Here is a 6,000-nt window from a genome sequence, read left to right as displayed (position 1 = left end):
AGATTTTACAAATTTTACATTCTTACAGTGCACTTGGGCAAACTTGGAAAAAGTATGGTAGGTCGTTTAACTTGAGTGCCCCCTCCTCCTCCCCCCCCCAAAAAAGCAAAAGATTTTTCCTGGCCATCAGAGAACAACGAAAAAGATTTATAGAAATACTATATAGGAAGTATAGCAGCCTCCAAATCACACTAAAAATTTACCTCTCCCATGAAACCAAGGTAACCAAAATACTAACATCTTACAAACGATATCAATAATCGAAAATTAAAAATTAAAAATCAATCAATCACAATTTTGGGGTTTTGATCAATTACACCAAGACATGGGCGTTAATTACTGAGTTAATCACCCACCAATTAACGAAACAGTATAAATAATGTAGTTTTTGGGATTTTAGAATCAAGCACAGTTCTAACTTACAAAGTATAGAACAAAGCAAAAACGAATAAGTGGCTGGTACACTTAAGAAATTCTTATTCCATAAATACTCATATATTTGATTGGAAACTTAATACTGACATAACAATGAAGTTAACAATCGTTGTTTTATGCCTTGTAATGGCAGGAGTCACGTATGCTGGAAATCATGCAAGTAAGTAAAATTTACTTTACCACAGCAATTCGAACCTCTATATGTCGATTGTCTCCATAATTCGAACTTCTTCAACTCTAAGAATATTTCACTCAATATCTTGAAAACTTTAAAAAAATCAAAAGAATATCTTTGATAATATACCGTGTGTATGAGAATATACCTCTGGTGTTTTGATAATTTTATCAGACTATCCTCTATACACTTGGAGTCTGCGTTATCAACCTTGGTCCCTTAACAATGCAATTTTAGAGAATTAAACTTCATCATAACGAATTTATCTTTTCTTCTTTTTCACAGATTACTGTCAACCACCAAGTTGCTACAAAAGATTCCCTCGTAAGTATAAAAGTAAATTCCTCTAAATGCAAAAACCAGTACGTTAAAACTGAGCCTCAGACTTTTTTGCAGCCTTTATTTCCAGATTTTTGTAGGCGAAAACGTTTAGAACATCCCAGACTTAGTCGAAAATTTTTATCCAGTCAGATTCAACTCGCTATATTGTAGCAAGCGGATAAACGGGAAGTTTTAAGATTTTTCGCCAACAGAAGTCATAAAAAAGAAATAAGTTTATACCTAAACTACCTTTATTGTTCTATTGGGTAAAAATCATGTAATTTTTTAGTCATTTCTGAAATTTGAAGCTCAGATTGTTCTTAATTTGTTCTTAAATTTTGAAAAAAAACTTATCTTTATTTATAGCTTACGCCAATCAATTATGTTTTAATCTCCATGGTCATCGAAGAGCCGTCGGTTATTACCGTTATCCATTCAGCCCGCATCTTTTCTTCTACTGCAACAAATTCGGCGTGAACTCCGGAACTCAACAATGTCCAGCTGGCCTTTGGTTCTCTGAAAAATGTGTTCAGTGCTTGAAGCCTTATGATGGTAAGACGAAGATTTATTATGTGTGACATTTTTTTTTCCGGTCAAATAACGTCTGACTTCGTGTAGTATGAACAACTTTCTATGCAAGCTGATATGTAATTTTTAATTTAATTATTCTATTTTGCTACCACGTGGAAACCATGTTATCCCTGGAGAATGGTTTTCGCATCGTAATAAAAACCGGTCAATGATTATCTAAACCTCAATATAAGTGTTTGTATAGAAATTTTATGATGAATAAATTTCTATGATTTATGACGATATTCATCTCTCAATTTCCTGTCTTCTTTCAGCCGTCAACAATGTTTGCAGTAAGAGCTCTGGCGATGGTAGTGGACAATCAACAAACACTGATGTCAACTGTAAGTTACCTTCTTTTATATCCCATAGAAATATCTAATATTGAAAAAGTTTAGCCTCATAACTTCGGAATAACGCTCATTTCTTTACATTTATTTTTTCTCCCGCCAAATTTCGATCTGAGATTGGACTTAGATGATTTTGCATTTTCACCAAGAGTATATGTTGTATCTTCCTTTAACAAATTGGAGGGGGACACAAAATAAACTTAAGAATAATATCTATCTCAAACAAAGGTCCCTCGTCCGTTAAATCTAGACAAAGTTATATGATATGCTATTCAATATCATTTTCTGCGTAGACCCTGCTTTTCCTCGCAAACTACAATCATGGACAAAAATGTTTGAGAAAAACACAGGAGTTTGTAGTAAAAATGTAGAAAAAGCCCCCCTCCTTCCCCAAGCTGCAATGTTCAGTCCGCAAGGCCGTCACACCAAGTATTGAACATTGCAAATGGGGGAAAGGGTGGAAGCAGCTTAGAATTACCTTTTGTCTCAACATTTTTGTCCATGATTGTATTATGTTAAAATAACAACACTAACCAAGCGAACTATCCTATCCAATACTAGACGATGCTACAGTCCGTTTAGAGGGTCAGTAAACGCGAGAAAATATATATGCGCAAAGTCAGGGCGTCATGGCGGTTTACGGGAAAAAAAGTGGTGGTAGGGTTTTGAACAACACTGTAAACACCTCCACCACTGTTTACTCCGGCTTTCAAATTTATCCTGCTTCCTGAATTATTCCTTCTTTCAGAGATAATATGTAGACGATAGGATCGTCTAATCTAACACCAATATTATTTCCTCCCTTTCGTTGTTTCAACGTTCATCTAACGTTATTGTGAACGTTAGATAGACGATGAAATAGTATTATTTCCTCCCTTCTCCAGGTGCACCAGAAGGATTCTGTAAACACAAAGCTGATGGATTATACGCATTAAATTCATATTCTCCCAAATTCTTCTCTTGTGTCCAATGGAGAGCCACTCAATGCCAATCCTGTCCAGCTGGTCTTTATTTCAGCCAGAAATGTCAAGTATGTTTGGAAGTACACCTTTGTAAGTTTTTCATAAAGCATTCTTCTATTTATCTGAAACAAATCTATTTAGTAAATTCTCCGAGGAAACTCTTAAAAGTAACTTCAACTTAATGCTATTAATGACGTCCTCAATTTTTATGATTCAGTTTAAACTGCTTACTAAAGATTTTTGTGTCTAATTTATTTGTGAATTTTGCTTGACTTCACTAAAGATTTCAATGTCGGTCGACAGTATGTATGTAAAAGCGTCCGTAAAATTTCATCTCAAATTAAGAACTTGTTGTAGTAATTCCTTTTTGAAATCTAATCAGTCTTTTTTTCTTCTTTTAATCATAAAAAGCTACTTGTCCACCAAGAGGAGACAACTCACCAGCCTCTAAACCACCAAAATGTAAGTTTCTAGACTTTTTTCACAGGCTAGATGTTTTCTTCTCTTCAATCCAAAAAAAATCACCTACTATGCCTTACCAGTAAGGAAAGTTGGGGTTGAACCCAACAATGTACCCCACAATCTGTGACTTACCTTATCGGGAAAAACTTCGTCGGGGAAAATTTTCGTCGGGGAAAAATATTCGTCACTTCCTGGTTTTGGTAAACGCATTAAGGCCGGTGAAAATTTTCGTCAGGGAAAAATATTCGTCACTTGGCCGAAATTTCGTCACTTTTCCCCGACGAATAAGGTATTTGAATTAAAATTTCGTCGAAGGAAATTAAATTCACATTTTCCCTAGTCTGAATCGCAGACATCTTCAGATATATTTGTATGTAAGTTTCTATTTAAATCACTCTTAAATGGAACTGGGTAATCGAGTCTGACTATGAAAAGTTTTCACTCAAATCCCTCTCTCAAATGGAACTTGATTATTATTCTACAGATATATTTTCTCAATACTACCGAGTATTAAGCAGCCTCTATAAGATACCTTTTCACTAGAAGACGAGCAGAAGCTTAACTTTTTCCCTTAATATCTCATAATATCACATTTTTCTTATTCTACGTTAACAGGTGCTAGCAACGATTTGTGTGCATGGAAAACAGCCGGATATTACGCTTTTAGTGAAAACGCAAACCTATTTTTCTACTGTAACGAAAACTACCAAAATGTTGGATGTCAGAGATGTCCAGCCAACTTGGTTTACAATCAAGCATGCACTCAATGCTTACCAAAAGACCAACAAAAGTGTGATGTACCATCTAAACCATCCGAACCAGCCGAAACTAATTTCTGTAAGTATCTAAACTAATAATGATTTTTTGTTTCTCTAAAATATCTTTCCAATAGCAAAAACTGGTTTTGAAGTGCCAAGAAACCAAATACAGAGGGATAAACTAAAATCCCATTTATACTACTTATAAAGTAATAAAGACCAGTTCTCCATCGGCCTTCATTTTGAGCTATTGCAGCTCTATAATAATTATAGTATTTAGGACGCACTTTGTCGGATAGAAGCCATTTTTACTATTAAAGTGAAGGACCTTTCTTTGCTAACGATATCACTTCATTAGGTGAACTACAATCAGTGCCATAATTAATACATTGGCACTTTTGGCTAATTTACCATTTTTCGAAAATTGAAGTTCAAGCGAGAATGTCAATTTTTAGGCCTTCAACTTGATTTCATCGATTATTTCGATCTGGGAGAGATTTATTGGTTTCTAGGCTATATTTCAAGCCCTACTGGATAATTTTTGAACTTTTGGATCCTCAGATCCTTAAGAAGTCTTAAGTCTAGCGTTAAAACTCAGAGTTACAACTCTACCCTTCGAAACTACTTTAGAGCACTTACAAATCGATTGTGGTTTCAAAACACCCCGATGAATTTCCCTTTTGTGCCAAGTATTTTGTCACTGATTGTAGACAGGCCTTAATTCTTCTGTACACAATATTAATGGCTCTAATTCGGCCCTCTATTATTCGAAGCTTTCTCTGCAATTCGAACTAAAATATTGATCCCCTCAGCCGAAAAGCCCTTTAAATTACTGTCTGTAATTCGAAGCTTTCTCTAATTCGAGTTAAGTTCTTGGTCCCTTGAATATCGAATTAGAGAGAAGATCAAATGATAGTACAAGGTAACATGAATAGTCGAAATGGCCACATCCAAAGCAAACGTGTGTCTCCTTTAAAGTGACAATACGGTTTACAAACTTCGTCAGTACTTTTATGTTCCTTTAATAACAAAAGGAACAAATTCTAATGATATCATTTCATTCTATTTAAAGGTGCACCAGAAGGATTCTGCAAACAACACTCCATCAAGCACAAACCGCTGACCTTCCTCTTTGCTGTGGAAGGAGACGCCTCATCATTTTTCTCATGCAATCAACTCAAAGAAGCAACACAATGTTTATCTTGCCCTGCTGGTCTTGTCTTTAACGAAGTTTGTCAAGGATGTCGACAATTCAAAACTAGTAAGTGTGAACAGGGCCTTATATGAATGGCGAAGAATCAGCCAGGCTAAACAGGGCCTTAGTTGAAAGAATCAGCCAATTTTTAGACTAAATAGTGGGCTCGAATTCGAACCTCCGTATAATATGAATTAGACTTCCCCTTGAAGATCGAATTAGCGAGAATAACCTTGTATTAAACCTTTTAGCGGATATAAGCAAAGAAAAAGCAATTTTAAGGGCCACGCTTTCTACTAAAAGAAGAGTGTTCCATTGAATCATTAGCTCCTCTTTGTTAGCCTATGTGTATTTTGAACCTAGAAACTAAAGCTCTATCTACATTTCACAATAGGCGATGCTAAACAATGCAATGCAGTCAAGCCAGATGATGGAAAACCAAAAACCGATGAGGAACTCAATAAATTCAGATGTAAGTTTCTATTCAAATAATTCTTAAATAGAACTGGGTAATCGAGTCTGACTATGAAAAGTTTTCACTCAAATCCCTTTCTCAAGTGGAACTTGATTATCGAGTCTGACTCTAAGAATATATGGGATTGAACTGGGAAAGCGAGTTATGTTGTATTTTCACCTTAACAAACCAATTTCTAAAAGATTTCACTCAAAACTTATTTAAAGCTGAATAACTGATCATGCGAGTGTAAAATCTAACCCAGCTGGCACACAACGTTGTTTCAACGTTCATCTAACGTTATGTGGACGTTGTGAA

At 35.3% G+C, this 6,000-nt stretch overlaps 1 protein-coding gene and 1 long non-coding RNA gene across 2 annotated transcripts in view; one reads left to right on the top strand and one right to left on the bottom strand.

Annotated features, from left to right (window-relative positions):
* Nucleotides 1-6,000, bottom strand: part of LOC136820886 (katanin p60 ATPase-containing subunit A-like 2) — a 37,592-nt gene that overhangs the window by 17,619 nt on the left and 13,973 nt on the right. The window lies entirely within an intron of this gene.
* LOC136820876 (uncharacterized) lies at nucleotides 228-1,389 on the top strand. The gene is made up of 3 exons (XR_010848649.1): nucleotides 228-595; nucleotides 896-934; nucleotides 1,298-1,389. It is a non-coding gene; the product is annotated as an uncharacterized lncRNA (long non-coding RNA).

This window comes from Clytia hemisphaerica, unplaced genomic scaffold (assembly GCF_902728285.1).
Source record: "Clytia hemisphaerica strain Z4C2 unplaced genomic scaffold, Clytia hemisphaerica genome assembly, whole genome shotgun sequence".
In the NCBI taxonomy this organism is placed as follows: domain Eukaryota; kingdom Metazoa; phylum Cnidaria; class Hydrozoa; order Leptothecata; family Clytiidae; genus Clytia; species Clytia hemisphaerica.
The sequence above is the reverse complement of the archived record's forward strand: the minus strand, read 5'-3'. Positions and strand labels throughout refer to the sequence as shown.